This window comes from Rhipicephalus sanguineus, chromosome 3, assembly GCF_013339695.2.
Source record: "Rhipicephalus sanguineus isolate Rsan-2018 chromosome 3, BIME_Rsan_1.4, whole genome shotgun sequence".
NCBI classification, from domain to species: Eukaryota; Metazoa; Arthropoda; class Arachnida; order Ixodida; family Ixodidae; genus Rhipicephalus; species Rhipicephalus sanguineus.
Genome location: NC_051178.1, coordinates 42,213,634 through 42,234,625, shown reverse-complemented (window position 1 = coordinate 42,234,625; position 20,992 = coordinate 42,213,634).

Below are 20,992 nucleotides of genomic sequence, written 5' to 3'. Positions count from 1 at the left end.
GCCTTGGCGCGGATACCGCCTTGGAACAGGCTTTGCAATGCCTCGCGTGCGTTCAGTTATCAAAGCGGCGGCACTTCCAAAAGCAGTTCCCGTAGTCGCGGCGGAGGTTACTAGAAGATGGCTATCTTTGACGCGCTTTCAGCCACCTCTCCAATGTCAGGGTGCGTTCCTAATTGATTACATGCGTGAAACGGTCTTTGTGGTAGCAGGCTCCCCCACCGCCGGAGCCGACTTCGCCTGTTGCGACTTTCTGAAACGGTTGCTGGTAGCGTCGGTGGTGGTGACAGCTTCATTGAAGCCGACAGGGTCAGACGGCTGAGGATTCCGAAGATGGGGCAGACTTCGGATTCTCAACGGTCAGCACAACCCAAGTGAGGGCGGAAGTGCCTCGGTATCTAGATAACCCGAGAAGAGATATCGCCACGCTGCAAGGCAATCCGGCTATGAAGGCGATATTTATTGACTATAACACGAATTTGTGCTCGCCTTCAGCGGTAGACAGACTTCTTTTCTTTCGTGAGTCTTGTGCTGAGGCTGCACCGACGCTGTTAGAAGACAGCCCATTTGAGAAGCCTACACAGCAACCTTCTCAGCAAAGCAGATCTTCAAAATAAATGTGTGCTTTTTCTCAATTCACTGGTGTTCATTAGTGATTCGAGTGATTTGCTTAAAGTGTGCTAATTCTAGCATAGCTTAGTTTGTTCGCCAAGTATGTCGATTTCGGTGTCCAATGCTTGTTACTGTTGCTGTGAAATAGTGTATTTTTATTGCACTTGATACTTCTAATTATGTCATTATTACTAATTATGTACTTTGTCCACCCCCTCCCCTGCAATGTCTTAATGGCGTTGAGGGTACTGTAATAAATAAATAAATGAACTGAACGTTTCTATGCGCTGAAACTTTAATTACAACATTATGCTGCACTAATAAGTGTCTTTGCATAGTATGAGCATCCTTGAAATAAAAAAGTATTCCAGTATCTGTATCGCTGTAACTGTATTCCGGAATACTTTTTTCGTCTTATTGCAAAAGTATCTCCGAAATATCCCGTTACGTTAAAGGCAAATGTATATCTCAGTATCTGTATTTTAGGCTTCCAGTTAATGTATTTCGATATCTGTATTCAGGAATACTTTCTGAGTATCTCTGCCCAGCTCTGGCTGAAAATGATCCGGGAGCCGCCATCGTCACTCGCAATCCGCCGTACGACGTCTGTCCCGTGCACGTCACAACAATCGTCGTAACAATCTTCTGCGAGGAAGAAGGATTTGCATTCGTTTTTGTGTCGCCCTATGCGCCGCCGCACGCACCGTTGGACCCAATCCTCGACGACCTGCAAGCAGTCCTAAGGACGGCGCGCTCTCCCAATGTTATAGTCGCTGGCGATTTCAATGCCAAACACCGATTGTGGGCCAAGACGGACGCGGACGAGCGAGGGCTGCAGATAGCGCAGTTTGCGCTATCGTGCGATCTCGTTCTCATGAATGACGACCAGTCTCTGCCGACCTTCGAGACGCCGTACTCTGCGAGCTGGCTCGATTTAACGCTAGCGACGCCTCCTGTCCTTGCATCGGGATTCAGTTGGTCGATGTCCTTGCATCGGGATTCAGTTGGGATTCAGTTGGCGTCTCCCACGCACACCTGAACACCGCTTGGTTCAGGTGTGCGTGGGAGACGCCCCACCACCAGGCAAGCGTCTCACGACACACGCGCATCACCAGCTCCTAGACGCGTTACGCAACGAGCAATGGTTTTCCAGTCTCCGGTGCTGACATAGCATCGTCCGATGCATTGGACCGCGTGTTGTACGCATTTAACTGCTTATACGACAAGATTTACAACCGGCACCTTAGGCCAGTGCGCACGGGACCGACGAGCAAGCCGTGGTTTACGCCCGACCTTAACATCAAACGGCTCGCAGTCACTGCTAAACGCCGCCGCTTTCAGCGGGCGCGCGATTTTCCGGCGCGAATACACGACAGCACTGGCGACGTATCGCCAGCACATTAGAGAGGCTCGCGACGCACATCTCAGGGGATACGCGCTCTCGTCGGTCCACGAGTACCTCTTGTCTAAGCCTTTCAAAGAGGCTTTCGGAAGGCTAAGACAGTTCCGTTGTCTCCCTTCCCTGATAGGCTCGGACGGAACAATCACGTCGACACACTTGGAGTCTGCCGCCTTACTGTTGCGCACTCAGATCGCGGTCGACGACCCCACCACCGATGACGCAGTTCACCTACCTACGCGTGCGCGTGCATCGGCCCCGTACGACTCGCGCTATCAGGACGTACCGTTCACCTAATCAGAGGTGGTGGACGTGCTACGGAACACGCCCAATACGTCGGCTCCCGGACCAGATAACATCTCCCCGATCATCATGAAGGCGCTCTTCCATTACCACCCGCGCTTCTTCATGATGATGTTAAATGCGGCTCTTGTGCTTGGTTATTTCCCTCGTTGTTGGAGAACCGCGAGGGTAACCTTTATCCACAAGCCGGGGCGTCCTGCGGAGCGTACATCTTCGTACCGACCGATCTGTGTCAGTTCGGTTTTCGGTAAAACACTAGAACGTTTACTCAACGGTCGCCTCCAACACCACCTGGAGAGGCACGCTCTTATACATGTCCAGGAATTCGGGACATCGACAACTAGCGCCATCTGTTGCGTTGGCTGCTGAGTGGCAGCGCCACTGAATGGGAAACGACCTTTAAACATTTATTGTAGTGCAACGCCTCAATATAAGCTTAAATCACTTCGTCCGTATAATCTGGGAGTCATCATCTCACAGTGCGAGAAGTTTTGTTTTATTCCCATAAACTTCCTGGGTTCGAGAATCACTTTTATGTGCTATGTGAAACTCCATAGGAGAGAATTAAAAAAATTATATAAAAAGAATGCGCTCTCACCTGCCAAAATCACTAAAGTGATCCAATCTAGATGATTCAGTCTTCGTACCTGTGAAGTTTGGCTGATGTTGGCGAAGATTCCGAGGTTCGACGGGAACTTTTGTAAAAAGGTGCATTGCAGTGAAACCACCTTATAGGAATGCATGCGCTTCAAAAATAGTGTTTTCGGTGGCCCGAAAACACGGGAAAATGTCAGTGTTTTTATACAAGTTTGTTATTCTTGAAGCTGCTCAAGATATGGAGGGTATGAATACTGTGGAGTTCATTCGTTGATAATTAGCAATGAGAAATCGTGGGTTAATTAGAACAGATGATCAAAAACGAGAATAGCTCCTCGCAATTCAAAGCAAGTAATAATTAACAAGAGACATCGATACGCATGCGAATCTTCCTCTATTGAGTATATGTAATCAAAGGTACTAATGAATTTAACAATTTATATAAAGCTTATTGTTGAAAGCGGTGAGTACAGAAGGACATGTATCATATATATATTTATAGGTAGTATTGCAACGTACACCATTAATACTAGATGGCTATCGCGTGTAACTAGGAGTAGCTACTGTTATAGCTAATTTAGAATCAAAGGTATAAAAGAGATGGTAATCGTACTCTGGAATTAATAATACTTACACTTAGTGTTAAATAGGAAAGGGGTAAATAAAAATCAACTAATCGGAGGATCACGTTGTGATGTATCACATGGAGTGGAGACGAAGAGGATGAAAGATATAAGAATCTTAAGTTGCTAGTTAGGGATTAGGGGTATTTTAGCTTAATTATTATGGATAATTAACACATTTGACAATGACGTACCCGCAAGTATTCACACTGACTGAGGTTTACTCAGCAACATTATGCACATTTGCACCCTGACCATATAAGTCATCACTTGTAACGATGATTAATCACCAATTTTAAGCTCATAATAGAAGGCTTTCAGTATAGAAGCATACGTACATGAAATCTATACGGTATTCAATGTATGAATTTACGATAAGGGATACATAACAACACGCAATCATCTTTAGTGGTAGCGATCGATGGTTAGTAGTGAGGGTGTGATGTGATAAGTGGCCGTGTGTGAAGGGCCAAGTGAACAGTGAAGCGCGGGAAACGCGTTTGAACGGCGCGCCTCTGAGACCATCCAGGAAGACGACAGGTGGAATCGGCGCGAGACGGGGTGGCGCGAGAAGCGGTGGAAGGAGACGGAAGAAGAAGGGGAAGAAGAGAGGCAGACGTGGCCGGCGATCGAAGGACCAGGGCGCGGGAACAGAGACCTGTCGGGTTCCGGACTCGAGGTAGCAGCAGGTTCCCACCTGGGGCCAAACCAGCCGTCCAAGCACCTGTGGCCAAACCAGCCGTCCGAGCACCTGGGGCCGACCCGGGACCACCTCGTGCCTGGCGTGGTTGAAACGTCGCCAGGGCGTTCCCGCCAGGCGAGCCACGTGTCTACCCATGAGAGCCTCGGCCAGCATTCGTGAGCAGCGTGGCAGGAGCCATGCGCGTTCAAGGTCAACGACCCCGGTGGTGAGCAGCGCTGACGACCGCAGCTAGCAGCGCAACTACCACGCTACCCAAGCATCGAGTGCCTTCACTCAACGTCGTTGAGCCGTCAGCCCTCTCCCAGGACTTGACCTCCGCTATGCCCCGGTGAACTCACTCTTTGCTTCGTTCAATCGTTTACTTTTCGTTCGCACTCTTAGCGCTTGTTATATTCCTTTACTATCATTAGAGTTCCATCATCCTCTGTAAATACATTAATTTTCTTCATGCATAAACGGCCTCGTTATTGTCCCGACGACGGTTAAGTCATCGTGGTTCTTTTCCCACAAACACGAGCACGTCGTTTAGAGCTCTGTCTCGCCATATACAGCTCGTTACAGAGAGATGATTTTGGGGGAAATCTATGCAACCGAGTGATTAAAGGTGGCAAATCAAATTTTATGCAAGAGAAAAATATTTTATCGTTTATTAGTGATCGTTGTAGGCAATTATCAAGTGTGAGTAGATGGTCAATAAATTAATAGGACGATATCATTGTAATGCATCAAATGAAATCATAGAGGGAGAGGTTGAATACATTTAGAATGTTTTGGTAATTGGCAATTAAGGACACTGCAGCACAATTAAAATATTTATTTTTACAGCAGGGCTGTTATCCCACCCTTTGTCTGACTCGCGATGTAGACAAGCAATCATCATCATGCCGGCGTGTTCAGCATAACTGTGCCTAGTTAAGCCAAGTGAATCATAGCCAATCCTATTTAAGCCTAGTTGAGCAGGGCAAAACCTAATTAGCCATGCATATATACTCAAAGGCTAATTAGCCATAATTAGGTCGAGTTGAGATTCTTGTTGCATAGTGTAGTGTAGTGGCGCCATCTGCGAATGGCGCGCGCACTTAGAGAGTGCGCCTTATTGTGCTGTGTTGTCGGCAGAGGCCGTCTTGTATCGGCACACGTGATGGCATATGGCCAATCACGGGTACACGCGTGTCCGTTGTGTCATGTTTGAATAAACGGCCGCTGGCCGGCTCAGTCGTTGTTGGGCTTCCGCGGGCTCCGGACTCTCACTTCTCCCACTCGTGTCGCGGGCCGTGCCGGCGCGCGGCGCGTCTCGTGCCAGTCGTCGGGCCCTCGCCGTCGGTCACCGCTCGCCGACACAACACCATGGCGACGAGGATGTTTTTCGCCTCGGTTTCCACCGCGGCAGAGAGAACCCGCCCACCTCGAGGCGGCCGGGGGCAACGATTGGAAGGGACGCGCGTCGCGCGTCCGTGCTCGTCAGCATGCTGGGACGGGAAGGACAGAGGAAATACTTTGCGTCAGCAGAACTAGAAGAAGCCCGCACGACTCCAAGCAACGCGGCGTCCGCGCCGGCGTTTGCCCCCGATTCCTCGGCTCCGGCCGCTTCCAAGTTCGACAGTCTCGTCAAGCAGCTTGACCGGCTTTTCGCCGCGTCCACGAATCCGCTGGTTGAACGTCACGAGTTCACAAGTGACGTCGGCGTCAACTCCCTGGTGAGAGTTTCCTGGAGTACGTGACCGTTCTGAAAGAGAAAGCCGTGCGATGCAAGTTTGGGCTGATGTACGCGGAACGCGTCCGCGACCAGATTATCCACGGCACGTCCAACTTGCGGCTGCGGGAGAAGCTGCTGGCATACGGCGAAGAGTTGACCTTGGAAAAAGCGGAAGAAATAGGTCGGACGCTCGAAGCGTTGTCGTTGGCCAACCAAGCGTTTGTACAAGCCGTAGGGCAAGGCGCCCAATATGGCGGCTTGTGAAGAAAAAAATATGGCCAGAGCAGTCGGGGAGGCCGTGACGTCACGTCAACGCTTCCGGAGCCTCAACGTCACTAAGGTTCCGGCAAGCCAAGATGGCGACCGCTGCGGGAGCAGATGGCACCAGTCAAGTTTTCGAAATTGTCCAGCCGAAATCGACGTTGCAATACGTGCAACGCTTGGGGACATTTCGCGTCGATGTGCCGCAAGACTGCTCCAGTACAGCGCGTCTCTTCGAGGGGAGCTGTCGACGTCGTACCAGAACAGCAGGCTTCCACACAGTTGAACGTAGCTTCAACCTCGTCAGTGTTATCTTCGGATCGTCCTTCGTGAGACGTGCTGATATAGCACCTCGTCCAGAAAATACTTAGTCGTCCACCCTGTGGTCGATGGTGTTACCCTGCAACTACTGGTGGATACCGGAGCATGCGTCCTCGATGCTGAAGAGGATTCCCAGCGTCATTTCGGCAGACAGCACAGCCTGTCCACGGCTGTAGATGACTTGTGGAACTTCTCCAGTCGGCATCGGGATCATGGGCTCTTTCCAAGCTCCAGTGAAAGTGTTGCAGTGGTCTTGCTCTGTTGTCTTTTCGTTTCACATGTTGTGTGTTGTGTTAGTGCCACTTATGTGTGTGCGCAACTAACCTCATCCCCGCCGCTCGTGTGGTGCGTGCATTATTAGGTGGATCCTGGGACTTGCTTCAGTGTTACCCTTGTGGATCCTGGGACTAGCTTCAGTGTTACCCATAGTATGGATCCTGGGAGTGGCTTTAGTGTTACCCGGTGATATCGCCCACGCTATCGACGGGGGGGATGATGTAGTGTAGTGGCGCCATCTGCGAATGGCGCGCGCACTTAGAGAGTGCGCCTTATTGTGCTGTGTTGTCGGCAGAGGCCGTCTTGTATCGGCACACGTGATGGCATATGGCCAATCACGGGTACACGCGTGTCCGTTGTGTCATGTTTGAATAAACGGCCGCTGGCCGGCTCAGTCGTTGTTGGGCTTCCGCGGGCTCCGGACTCTCACTTCTCCCACTCGTGTCGCGGGCCGTGCCGGCGCGCGGCGCGTCTCGTGCCAGTCGTCGGGCCCTCGCCGTCGGTCACCGCTCGCCGACACAACACATAGTCATGCCGCGCTCGGCAAATGCTAATTAACGAATGCTAATTAAGACTTAATGGCGCTGATTAAGACTAAGTTAGCATTAATTATGCTAATTAGTTCATTAGCCTTATATTGACTTCGAATGCAAGCTAGTCGAGGCTGAACCTCGAATGTGCCAGTTTGGGTAATTAAACTAATTAAGTTAAAATTAAGGCTAGTCTGACTTGGGATGCAAGCTAATCGAGACCAAGTCTCCAATGTGCCACTAAGACCTATTAAGCTATTGCAGTTCGGCGGGCTCGTTGGTTTGTTAGCACTGTAATGAAAAAACAGCGCGTGAATACAGGGACGGAAGGGGCACACACACGAGCGTTGTGTGTGTGCCCCTTTCGTCCCTGTGTTCTCACGCTGTTTTTCCGTTACAATGCGATTAAGCTAATTATTATAATTAATCTGCTTGAGCAGATTCATTCGGTGTTGTGATTTACTGGTGTTGTGACCTACTTGGTGTTCCAATTGCCAAGCGATACCCAATCGAACCCTATCAACACCTAGTCTAGACTCGTGATTTACAGTGTGATCCTGTGAACACTTCGTGCATCGGCGTGTGAATGCACGTGTCGACACTTGGCTGGTCAAGCCAGGACCAACCAAGTGTCGACCAGCTCCCCTCTAGCACAGCCTTGCGCGACTCAGTGCAAGCTGCGCGAATTTTTAAAATTACGTTAGCCCAGAATGCACATGAGGAATGACTTACTATAATGTTGATCTATAATCGCACCTTGGCATGAAGTGCATGACTAATGAATTGCGACGATGAATTCAACATATTTTAAATGTAGGGGTGAAAGCTGTCAGTGTAGGACACAATCAAGATAGATAGTATAAGCTGCACTAGAAGAGAAACTTGGGCTAGTTGGTGATTCATCATAGTGAAGGAAAAAACAGCGCTACAGAAGCGCTTCAAGATTGCGAGTTCAGCGCCTGTGTCGTGTTTTCTTCCTTAGTCCTCGTCCATTTGTAGCGCTGTTTTTTCCTTCACAATAGATAGTATAATGTCACGTAGTCGTGACGTCGACGACGACCGCAGGCGACGTGTCCAAGATGAAACTCTTTATTTGCCCGTACTTGTGGCCGAGAAAGGGAAAGTTAATTTACAGCAATACACACGGTATACACTGATTGCGGCGAACAGAGCGTCGAACGTCGATCAGCTGACAAGCAGTGAAGCGCGTCGGCATTTATACATGTGCCGTCGAATATTCCAGCGTTATTGCTGGTTATCGCGCAAGTTCTAGAATAAGCTCGAGTGTTCGCGACTTGCGCGCAATCTTAACAAAACAATCTACAATAATCGCGAAGCTTCTCGAACAGTGATGCGCGGTTTGCGCTGAGCGTTGCTGACAGTTTTGTGCAGTTATAGTGCGATGGCGGGAAATAATAGAATATCGTTAATTATTAGCAGCGATAAATATCATTTATTCGTAATCAATTATAATTATTCATTTAATATAGGTGCCATTATTCACTGACATGTGCCACAAGAAACATTTACGATATATCACGATTTAAAGGAGTACTGCTTTGAAAACGGCGCGAAAACTGGACAAAGGCTAAGGAAAAAAATTCGGCAGATCTCACGCGTTTTGGGAATCGGTTTCATGCGAAGCAGTCATCGAGTTTTTTTATGCTGTATTTTATGGCTTTGAGCCTAGCGTTACTAGGTGGATCACCGTGCTTTTTTAAGTGTAGTAACTATGTGCACAACGTGGGCTTACCAGGCACGTAGACAATACTGGCGTTTAAAGGGTAACGTGCGGTGCGACGTAACGTCAGCCCTCACGTTAGAACACATACGTCAGTATTTTCGAAACTAAGTGCACTTTATGCTGCAATCATGTGAATATCATACGTAACTTTCGCTAATGTGTTCCGCCAGGGTCGAGAAATGCTTCAATATAGCTTACTGAATCATAGAAATACAAATGTAAGGTTTATTAGACTGCTATAAAAGCAGAGCCAACGAACCACATCAATTAATCTGATATGACGCCTGTATCGTAGGGATGCATATGCAGTGTTTATTGCTTTCTTGTAAAATTAGATACCCAGCACCACAACCACAATGGATGTTGCACCGACATTACGCCTGCATAGTCCGTTTTTTCAAACCAGTTTGTAGCGCTGGCGTGGCTCTTTGATAGAATGCGTGACTGCCACGCAGAATTGTGCTTGGGTTGGGTTTCTGCTGAGATAATAATCTTTATTCTGTCCATTTGTGAGGTCAACGCTGCCGATATCGGTTTCTCTTAACACTCTTGCATTTAAATTAGCAATGTTTGTTTCACCGTTCCTGATATAAACTATCTATCGCCTGTGGCGCATACCCGTACACCGCGGCACGTGGTAAACGGGTATGTGCCACACGTGTCTGGAGGAAAGTGTTTGACGACGTACGCGACAGGATTTTCACGTTATTCACGTCAAGACCCGACAGTCATATTCGTCAAATCCTCTTACCCTCCCCTGCAAATTTCGGTCTACACCAAGTTAAGGAGGCGATCAACAGAGCACCCAGACGTATGCGGATAGATAGATAGATAGATAGATAGATAGATAGATAGATAGATAGATAGATAGATAGATAGATAGATAGATAGATAGATAGATAGATAGATAGATAGATATGCCCAAAGTATCAAGTGTTCGGTAAGAAATGCTTCGCATTTGAAACAATACAAGTGCTGGCACATTGATGTGTTATACAAAGCACTGGGTGCGAAAGAGCCTGCTGCAAGAGAAACAAATTGCAGAAGGCTGTGTTGAAGCTAGGGCCAGTTGCTACACGTTACTGCGTTGAAAACACAGCGAAAAAGGCCCAAATGCTAATATAACATAAGTGCTTGTGTTGTTTGTTACCCTTCGTCCCGTTTTCGCGCTGTTTTCAACGCAGTAACAGGTATACCAACTGGCCCTTCAAGAGATCCTTCTGCAATTTAAAGGAGTAATTAATTAAATTGATAGTTACAGGCAAATAATAATTAAGTGCAGATATATAGTAAAATTAATTGAGGGATATGATTGCAAAGCTACAGATGATAGCCTAAAAAAAGAGGGTGAATGCATTGGGAGATTCTTGCTAATAAACCTTTTCAAGCAATCCCAGAACGCCCCGCGGGAGCGTGAAGCACTATGGGAAAAGTGTGTACATCGAGCGAGCCAGCCATTCGGTCGCCCGCTGCTCGTTGGCTCCGTGGGATCGCGAAACGAAAAGAACACGTTGAATATTCTTACATCGTAAAACAATTCACATATCCGAACACATCTGCATGTATCTCTACGCATGAAATGTAAAAGGAATAACGCAATCAGTGTAGGTATCGCCGAGCGTATGTATGTATATCGGACTTAGCACTTAAACGGCATGTGTGTTACCGCGTGCCTATGCCGTCAAGACGTTCTGTTGTCATCAATATGAGCCGAACACCGAATTATTGTTTAGTGTACGAATACTTGTAATGCAATAATGTAAATGTAACGCACTGAATCGCCATAGACACATTTCCATTTGAGCATTTGGTGTCGTCAACACTTTTGCGCTTGCTCGCGGCGTTTAGCCGCTATGGCCTATTTAAAAGGTAATTTCAGAGTTGCAGGTCATCTTGCTCACGACTATACATATCTGCGGCATACATTCACCTGCTAGCCAACACGCGAAAGCACAACCAGCGTTTCTAAAATGCAACTGCAGTTAGTATCAACGAAGGGTGGCAAAAGCTTATCAATAGACCCTTTTCATAATCCGCAAGTGCGCTTCTCTGCGCTGCATATTTGAACAACTAATGGCGGCACCTCTCTTGCTTAGAGTAGAGACGAGGTCCTAGTTGCACGTGCTGAGGCTTGTCTATTATGCGTATTTATGTCAAGAGAGCCGAGTCTACATTTTCCACGTCATAGCATAAGCAAAATGCGCTTGAACACGCTGTTTGCAGTAAGTGACTGGCCGCCATTACTTGGGCAAACTGCATGGCAGGAAAGCTAGCTTTACAATTATGAAAAGGGTCTATTGATGCATATATGGTGCGAGCGACGCGCATGCGGTCTATCTGTACTTTATTTCAGTATACTTTATACTTCAATGTATACTTTATTTTAGCAAACGCTGACTATACGCTCTCGAGTACTCTTTGAATATCACAACCTCACCTTGAGCTGGTCGACAGTGTCGATGGACGTTGATTCCAAATGGATCCGCGAATAGCATAGACCGCTCCTGAACTTCATCTAGGAAGCCGAATTGTATTGTTTTACTTAATTTATGGTGTAGGGGCAGGGGACATTGCCCGGCTCGCGCGTGACTAACTTCGTTCCACGTTTCTATTAGTCATCTCTAGAACGGACGAAGCCTCTAAGCGGTGAAGTGAAAACTGGGCACAGGCAAAAACCAGATGTATGTACTAAGGGACAAGGAAGGCAAAGGCACTAACACAAGGGTAGGATAGCTTAAACAGCTGAGGAGTTTTACGGAGATCTGTACAGTAGCCGGGGCAACCAGGAAGATAACGTAAGAAGTAGTAGTAACCCAGAGGAATCGGGCATCCCACCGGTAACGACAGGGGAAATAAAGAAAGCCTTGGAGGGAAAAAGAGACAAAGCCCCTGGTGAGGATCATGTAACATCAGATCTGTTGAAAGACTGGGCAGACTGTGTTATAAAAACTGGCCACCCTGTATACAAAATGTCTCTTAACGGTGAGGGTACCCGAATCTTGGAAGAATACTAAGATCATCTTAATCCATAAAAAAGGGGACGCCAAGGACTTGAAAAATTGCAGACCGATCAGCTTACTGTCCGTTGTCTACAAGCTGCTTACAAAGATAGTAGCTAATGCAATTAGGAGAACGTTAGAATTCAGTCAACCAAAGGACCAAGCAGGATTCCGTACAATAGACCACATTGACACTGTCAATCAGGCGATAGAGAAATGCGCGGAATATAACTAATCCCTATATATAGCCTTCATAGATTACGAGAAGGCATTTGATTCGGTCGAGTATCAGCAGTTACGCAGGCGCTACGGAATCAGGGCGTCGACGAACCATATTTAAAAATACAGAAATAAATCTTAGGTTTAGGCGCACGGTAAAGAGCCTCAGGTGGTCAATAATTCCGGAGCCCTCCACGACGGCGTCCCTCATAATCATATCGTGGTTTCGGGACGTTAAAGCTCAACAGTTATTATTCTTATTATTATTATTATTATTATTATTATTATTATTATTATTATTATTATTATTATTATTATTATTAATAATATTATTATTATTATTATTATTATTATTATTAACAACAACACTTGATTCTGGTAGAGTGTTGGTTTATGTAAATTGAATTACCAAAAATGAAAGCTCGAAGCGTTTATATTCCACCTGGTTGAATGTTTTCTCCGCAGTGCATTGTGGTTTAAACCGCACTCGTCTTAAGCGTCTAGTCGTGTTTTGGATTTCTCATCTTCCAATATGACTGAAAAAAAAATACAAAGACCAGGAGAAGCCATTTCTTGACTTGCACCCCGCGAAAATACACACTGCGGTGTAGCTTTTCGCATGCGACAGCAGCGCCAGAAGATGGCCTAGCGAGCAAAGCAAGGAAAACTAGAGGAATATCATAATCTTCTGCCTTTATATATGGTTTTTTTTTTATCCTGCGACAAGAGCATCTGTAATTCCGAATTGTCCACGTGCGCATTCACGTGGCTACTTGAGAATTATTAAAATAAGCAGATGATAGGACATGCAGAACATTAATTTAGGCAAAACTCGGTATGTGACACTATCGCGTTAATGACGAAGCGTGTGTACGGGGTTGTTTTTCACGTATTATTTCTGTTGTCGCCGAGCGGCCTGTGTAGTAATAATAATTTAAGGGTTTTTACGGTCCATAACCACATTGTCATTATGAGGCAAGCCGCAGTGGGGAAATCTGTAATAGGTTTAAACACCTGGGGTTCTTGAACGAGCACCTACATCAAAGTAAGCTGGTGTTCTTGCATTTCGTCCCCACTGGAATACGGCCGCCATGGCAGGCAATCGAACCCGCGACCTCGCGCTTAGCAGCGCCCACTTTATCTGCCAATCGCTCCCACGGCGGACACATATTATGTAGGTGGCGCTGTAATAAAATTTAACCCCTATAGCTGACGCTTAGAAGTTCACAGTAGGCTATGCTCTGGAGAGACATTCATAAATTAAGCTACTTTAACATTATTAGTCAATTGCATTGGTCGTCCCACCCTCACCCTTAAGCATATTCCACCTCACCCGTTGTAGCACAGCCTCCATCGGCCTACTCGAGTTTTGGTACCAATGGTGGTCGCGCTGCCCAAAACTGGATTTTTAAAATCACGAGCCATACAACGCTCCCGACCTAATGAATGATGGTTACTTAGCGCTCTCTGACGGTACGATGTGTTTATTGACATTACTGTATGACTGAGACGATGGCAATGAGGAATGCGAGGAAACCGAAGAATTTGATCATCTAAGATTCCTGACCAATTAGGTCAGTAGATTAGTAGGTGAACATCGTGTCTACCAAGTATGAAAATAATAAAAGGTAGTCCGTGCATCTCTAAGGGGGCCACACTTCCTGCGAGATGCGAGTCGCGCACTGCAGCACACTGCTTTCAGCGTCATTTGTTACAGCACGTGACTTCAGTTAGCCTCCCACTGCGAAACTCTCAGTGCGGTCACTCTAAAGTCGCCGCGAAGAAAAACAGATAGAAGGTGGGGCTCTTCATGTAAGCAAAACAGGGCACATTGCCTACAATACGTAAAGGAAGGCAGGGGAAAAAACTCCGCTTGCAGAGTTCTTTCCCTGCATCGCCTTCGCAAACGTAAGGCCAGCGTTAATAACAATATCTGGGGTTTAATGTCCCAAAACCCCCGATATGATTATAAGCGACGCCGAAGTGGAGGGCTCCGGAAATTTCGACCACCTGGGGTTCTTTAACATGCACTGATATCGCACAGTACACGGGCCTCTAGCATTTCGCCTCCATCGAAATGCGACGTCCGCAGCCGGGATCGAATCTGCGACCTTCGGGTCAGCAGTAGTGATGCAGAACTATCGATGGTACTATCGATACTATCGATAGCTGAGTCACTATCGAACTATCGATGGTAAAAAATACTATCGATAGCGCTATCGATAGTAAAAAAATTCGATGGTACTATTGGTAGTATAAAATCAACTGCGCGGACTCACTGCAGAATAAACTTGGTTTCCCGCGCGCGTGGTACATAGTGGAGCCGGAAGAGCAGGATGGAGGGCAAGAAAGTTGGCATGCTTGTGTTCTCCACCCGAGTGCTTTGCTGACACATGATCATAAAGTGAAATTGTTCAGCTATAGCGCAAAGGAAGCCTTTACATGTGGTGGGACTGCGCGGCTTCAAACTGATATTGCATTTTATGATTTCAAAACAAAAAAATATCAAGAAGTTAATTGTATGATGTAACTGGTTGCTTTTGGATACGAATTTATTGATGAATATTTCCCGCCATTTTCATTGCGGAAATATTTAATTTAGGGGTGTGCGAATATTCGAAAGTTTCGAATATTCGTCGAAAATTACATTCGAAATATTCGTATTCGATCCGAAAATCGGGTATTCGAAAAGTTTCGAATATTCGATAACTTCGAATAGTCGAAAAATTCGAATATGCGATTCGATTATCATGCATAAAGTAACTCGTCTTCCACATTTCTCCTGCGTTCGTATCAATAAAAACGTTGCCGAGAGGAGCGATAAACATCGTAAGTACACGGAGGCACCTTATCTGCTTGCGACGAGCGCCCCAATACGTACGATTTATTGCTGGTGCATCTCCGACGTGCAGCGCTCTTGGCGATCATGTAACCGTACATTTTCAATATTATACGGCCGTAACGTGCCGCACTACCACTCGTTCACTATGCGGGACCACTTCTGAAGAAAGACAGAGCCACTTCCGTTCCAAGCGAGCGTGCCCTTTCAGTGGCAGGGGGGAGGGGGCTGTCTCTGTTACAAGGGAGCGCCTGCTGTCTGATCATAGGGAGCAACTCATATTTCTTCATGATAACATGTAGTCATTACTTTCATTGTGCCGTGATATTTGCTTGTGTTGTGATGTGCATTGTGCTAGCCTGGACATTGTGTTCTGGAGATAGCAGTGTATGTTGTGTTGCCAGTCAGGCTGTTAATGTTTTTTTCTTCAAATAGCTACATGTTAAATAAAATATCGTTACTCTGGAGGCATTTTTCCTTTGATATTCGATATTCGATTCGATATTCGAAGGTGGATATTCGTATTCGATTTGTATTCGAAAAATTTGATATTCGCACACCCCTAATTTAATTTTTCTACCAAAAATGATCATAAATTAAGCGAAGCTGGTAGTAGGCTATCGCAAATATTTTGGCAATATGGCCGGCCAGCAACCGCATCATTATTCACACCACTATCGATAGTATTGTCACGTGGTTGTGACGGTGAAGAATGCTGCAGCAAGACTGGGAAATACGGATATACGGTCATTCACCGTATATGTATATGTACTATATATATATATATATATATATATATATATATATATATATAAAAGCCACAAAGAAAAATAACTCAGAAAAGCTTTCCGACGCGCGGTATCGAACGGGCGACCTCTCGCTTTCCAGCGAGCGGCGTTTAACGGTTACGCCATCAACAGTACCGTCTTTCCGCCTGCTAACGGCGAGCTATTTATATACACTATTTCATTCAGCATGCTTTCTTATTCGCCACATAAATGGGGCGCCGTGCGCGCGTTGCGCGCTTTAAAGTTCATCGCCCCGCTCCTGCGAACGCCATTGGTCTTCGTCCTACAGGGCGTGGCCGCCTTCGTGCGCTTATCTCGAGGAAAGAAGGGGGCGGCCGAGGGGGAAGCGGGCGGTTGTATGTCTTGTGCTCTCCCCGCGAGGTCCGCACTGCTGAAGCCACAGAGCGTACGAAGGTCACTTCGCAGCGGCCGCGTTTGCGAAAGGAGCGCGCTGTTTAAACAGAAATGAATAACAACTGTGACAGTTCGCGCTCGTCCTGTGTGTGCCTGTTCGTTCGTTTCGTCAGCCCTGCTTTATGTTTGAGCAGTGCGCTTCAAGTGTCGAGCTGTGACGCATGATAGTACGCGCTCGTCCTGTGTGCGTTCTTTTCGTGCGTCCTTTGGGCTCGAGCGACGCGCTGGCATTTTCGAGCTGCTTTCCATTCTTCGCGTTACATTCCAATTTATTGCTATCGCATTCATTGCTTCGCCGTTGCGGCGAAACTGTGACTTTTATACATCAGTCATCAAACCTTCCAGCGTTATCGCTGGTGTTCGCGTAAGCTCTTGAATAAACTTGACTATTCACGTCCGGCGCGTAATCTTAGCAGAATGATCTCAAGCAATTGTGAAGCTTCTCAAAGATTACGGCGCGGTCTGCGTCAAACGTTGCTAACAGTCTTTGTGGGTGAAACCTGAATACAGTCAAACCAAAGCAATGAACACGCGTTCCAGTAATATCGCTATAGCAATAATAACGATGGTACTACCGATTGCACTATCGATAATTTGTTTACACTATCGATAGTTTCAAAAAAACTATCGATAGTCAATTTACCGATAGTTCTGCATCACTAGTCAGCAGCCCAGCACCATAATCACTGCTCCATTGCGGCGGACAAGGCCCGCGTTGACAGCAATGTTTACCTTCTGGCGGCACGGTAACAGGGCAGTTCAATGCCTTCCTACTCTTGCAATAGTGAACAGCAAACTTATTGACAAAAAAAAAAAGACATTCGTGAAAGGTTGCTCAGCTTGCCCCAAACATCGCCTGGTGAGTCTTACGGTAAACAAACACGCGACACAGAGAATAAAAATAAAACGGCTTTTCGAGGTCCCTTGCTCACATAAATTAAATATTTCAGCTCGTAATCAATATATTAAACGGGTCCTGACGAGGGGCCTTTTAGCGAACTTTACCATGTAAAAATAGAAACGCGCTATTCTGTCCCGAAGAAAGCTGGCCGCAAGAGCCGGGTTTCAAGCCGCGACCGCCTACAATTCTGCAGACCAGCATAGGCAGTCAAACAAGAAGGCGAGTTTCTCGATACTTTATGTGAATCTAATCTGTTTCATTACTCTTCACCAACACTTAGCAGAGAGGGAAACGCGGCCTGTGTAGCATGTCATGCGTAAGTCAATGCACTTTGGGACGTATAGTTATGTTATTTAGAAACAAAAAGCGCGCTGTTAAAACTAAAACGACTTTATTAAAACCATTCTTTTTAAGATGATCGAACAATGTTCTGCTTGCAAAGGTATTCTTCCTTTACTTCTGCTGCTTATTGAGCTTTAAAGAAAATGTCTATGGCAGCGAATATAACACGGCCAGGCGTCTTCACGTAATAGCGCAAAATATTGATTTTATAAATTGAGGCCAACAAAAATTAGGGACGTCAAGACTCCGCACATTCGCAAACTCGCGATCGTCATCACCGTCTCCCAGGCTTGCATTATTTTCTGGAAGTTAGTTTTTTCACATTACAAAAACAGCAGCGCTAAAGGACGCGTAATTTCTTTAAGAAACCCGTCGGAGCCAACAACAATATCATCGGACGAAATATATTGAAGAGGCAGGGGATGAGAAGAAGGGCAGCACGCTCTTTCGAGAATTCGTAGTTATCAAGCACAGCCAAGCGCCTTGTATGTGTGCACCCTTTCAGTGCAACAGAACTGCTGACTCACAGTCGAGCAGCGCAACCGGCCGCTCGTCGCATGCGTTGCCGTTATCACTCGGCGGCTGAGGTTCGCGCTCGCTGGTTGTATATCGTCGTCGTACTTTTTTTTATGTATTGTGGTTTTCTCAATCCGCGCGATCACGGCAAGCGTTATCGCGCGAATTTTGAACGTTGAAGGTCCGTACGCCACGTGGTGTGAAAAACGGTGAACTAGAAGCGATGTCCCGAATTCCTGGGTATGATACCAATTTTGGTGTATATTAAGCTAGCGAAACGGCCGCCAGCGCACCATGAGCGTGGCACGTAAGGCATGCTGTACATGACATGCGTGTCATGATTTTCAGGTTAACTCGTGTTATTTATGTTCGCTAGACAGTCACGTCGCAAGATACCAATTTTGGTGTATATAGAGCTAGCGAAACGGCCGCGCACCATGAGCGTGGCATGTAAATCATGCTGTACATGACATGCGTATCAAGATTTTCATGTTTTGACTTGTCATTTATGTTCGCCATACAGTCAAGTTACGCCATACCAATTTTGGTGTACATTCGATTAACCAAGCGACCAGGAGAGCACAAAGTCGTAGGCGGCTAGATAGATAGATAGATACGCTCAAAGTCGCAGAAGTTCGCTAAGAAATGCTTCGCATTTAATAAATAATAACAAATATTCGGTACGAGTGAGAACCGAACCCAGTCCGTCCGCGTGGCAAGCAGGTGTTCTACCACAGAACTACGCCACTGCTTGGAACCGAACTGAAATTAACTTTCATGCTTCACAAAGATACGCGTCCTGTGTACAGCTGTCACAGTACCAGACGTAATATCGCAGTAAAACGGGGTACGAGCGTACATTGCAATCGGGCGTCACACCATGTGAATTGCGCAACGAGTTGGTGGTTTAAAGCCGGCCACCCATTACTGTGCGTATTCCCTTACGAACAGGTAGTGGGGGCATCGCAACATGGAAAAAAAAACCCGCATTTCCCCGAAGGGGAGTATGAGGAAGTGCGAAGCACGGGGTGATGTTATGAGGGGGCGCGCGCGAATAAACTGCAGAGCCGAGCGAAGGAGACGGCAGCGAGAGAGCACGCGCCAGCCGACCCACGGAGGTCTGGCCGTTTTTAAGTGCAAAGCACTTTTACTGATGATGATGATCTGTCTTCCGAACTCGTTCCAAAGAACCCGCAACGCGTTCAACTTGTTGGCGGCGTTGCGCACGCCCGAGATGGGGCTCAGGTTGTTGTCGAACCACAGTCGATCGCACACCGCGCAGCTATATCCGAAGCTGCGGTCCAGGAAGTCTCGCTTGAAGCGCGCGTCCGGCCGATCGAATTCGAGGGCCCGCGCTCGCTCACGCATCGCGCGTCCCCGCGCCAGATCGGCTTTGGGGTGCTCGGCTCGCTTCGCACGCTTTCGTTCGGCGTCTCGCCGCCGGCCTTCATCACCACAGGCAATGCGCGGGGCGCGCGCAGCCACGGAGCGGAGGGCGGAGCGCGCGCAGTCACGTGGGGCGTGACGTCGCTGCGCCGTTGCTACAGACGCTCCTCTCCGCTCTTCGCGCCGTTGCTATGGGACGGCGGATTCAGGGTCGCTTATAAAGTGCATTCGCACTTAAAAAGTATCACACGCGTAATTGCTGCTGGTTTAAAGCATGCCACCCATTACAAAGGGCGTATACATTAGTGCGTGCATTCTCTTACACACACGTAGTGGGTACACTGTTGTCATAAAAGTGCTGTAGAAACGGGCGGAAACCTTTACTATAGGTATGTCGTGTGTGTGCGTGTGGTTGGCTGGCTGGGCGACTGAACATAATGACAACCGAAACAGAGCGCGATGAGGATGGGGCCGGATATCGCTATCGCGTTCAACTCTTAAAGGCCAAGCTATAATCGTCCCCCCAAGTGTACTGTTGCGCAATGAAGCCGATTAGGTCAATCATTTATTTACGGGCTTCCTTGCAGTAGGATTTAGTAGCGCTAGATTGAACTAACCATGAAGTTTCCTGTACTGATGATGGCACACTCACGTGAGTGAAAAACTAAGGAGCGCGAACGGGACAACGACAACAACAACAACAGCAACAAATTGACGCCGACCCCCGCTCAGATGTTGTCGCCATATCTTTTCGCCCTGTCTCGGTAATTTTTTTTTTCGTAGCTCAGTTGATCATTATACGCCTTCCGAAACTTATACATTGCCAAAGCCTTCCTTATTCAATCCCGCTGACTAATTTTTTAAAATTATATTTTCTACATCTTTATTTGGTAAGTTTCCTGAATCTTCGTACTTAAAATAAAAATTAGTTGAAGCGATTCTCACTGCTGAATGGCGGTACTCGTATTCTTTTTGGTTGTTCTCGGTTTCATTTTTTTTTATTTTGGCAACTCTTTTAGCGTGTGCCCCTCAGTGGGTAGGAGCCACAGTCTTTGCAGTACTAATCATCGACATCTGGGGCGCCATCCTAGGTGGTAAGCTCAGCAGCAGTTATAGAATCCTGGCATTTTGCATTGTACCGGTTTACCGCCTCAAACGTCCTCATATTAGCTTATCCAAAGACATTTCGCTCCTCACTTCTCCGCATCAGTCTTAATAGAGCAGTCAGAAGCGCTCGATGACTCTCACCTTTAATGCGGCCACCGATACGAGTTCTGAGATAACTGAAAACGTCGCTGTAACAGATTCACATGCTCAACCCATGAACTGAGCTTCGTTAGGAGGTCATGGTTGTATACTGTTGTACTACCATGAGGCACAGCGCTCTTCAAACTAATCAGAACAGCGTGCACTTGCGTTTGTTGGTTCAGCATGTCTCCTCTGCTTTTGTTGAGCAGTCTACGAAAACTCAAGTCCTCAAGTCGGTGAACGTGATTAATTTTGACCAGCTGGGTTGCCGTTGGGTA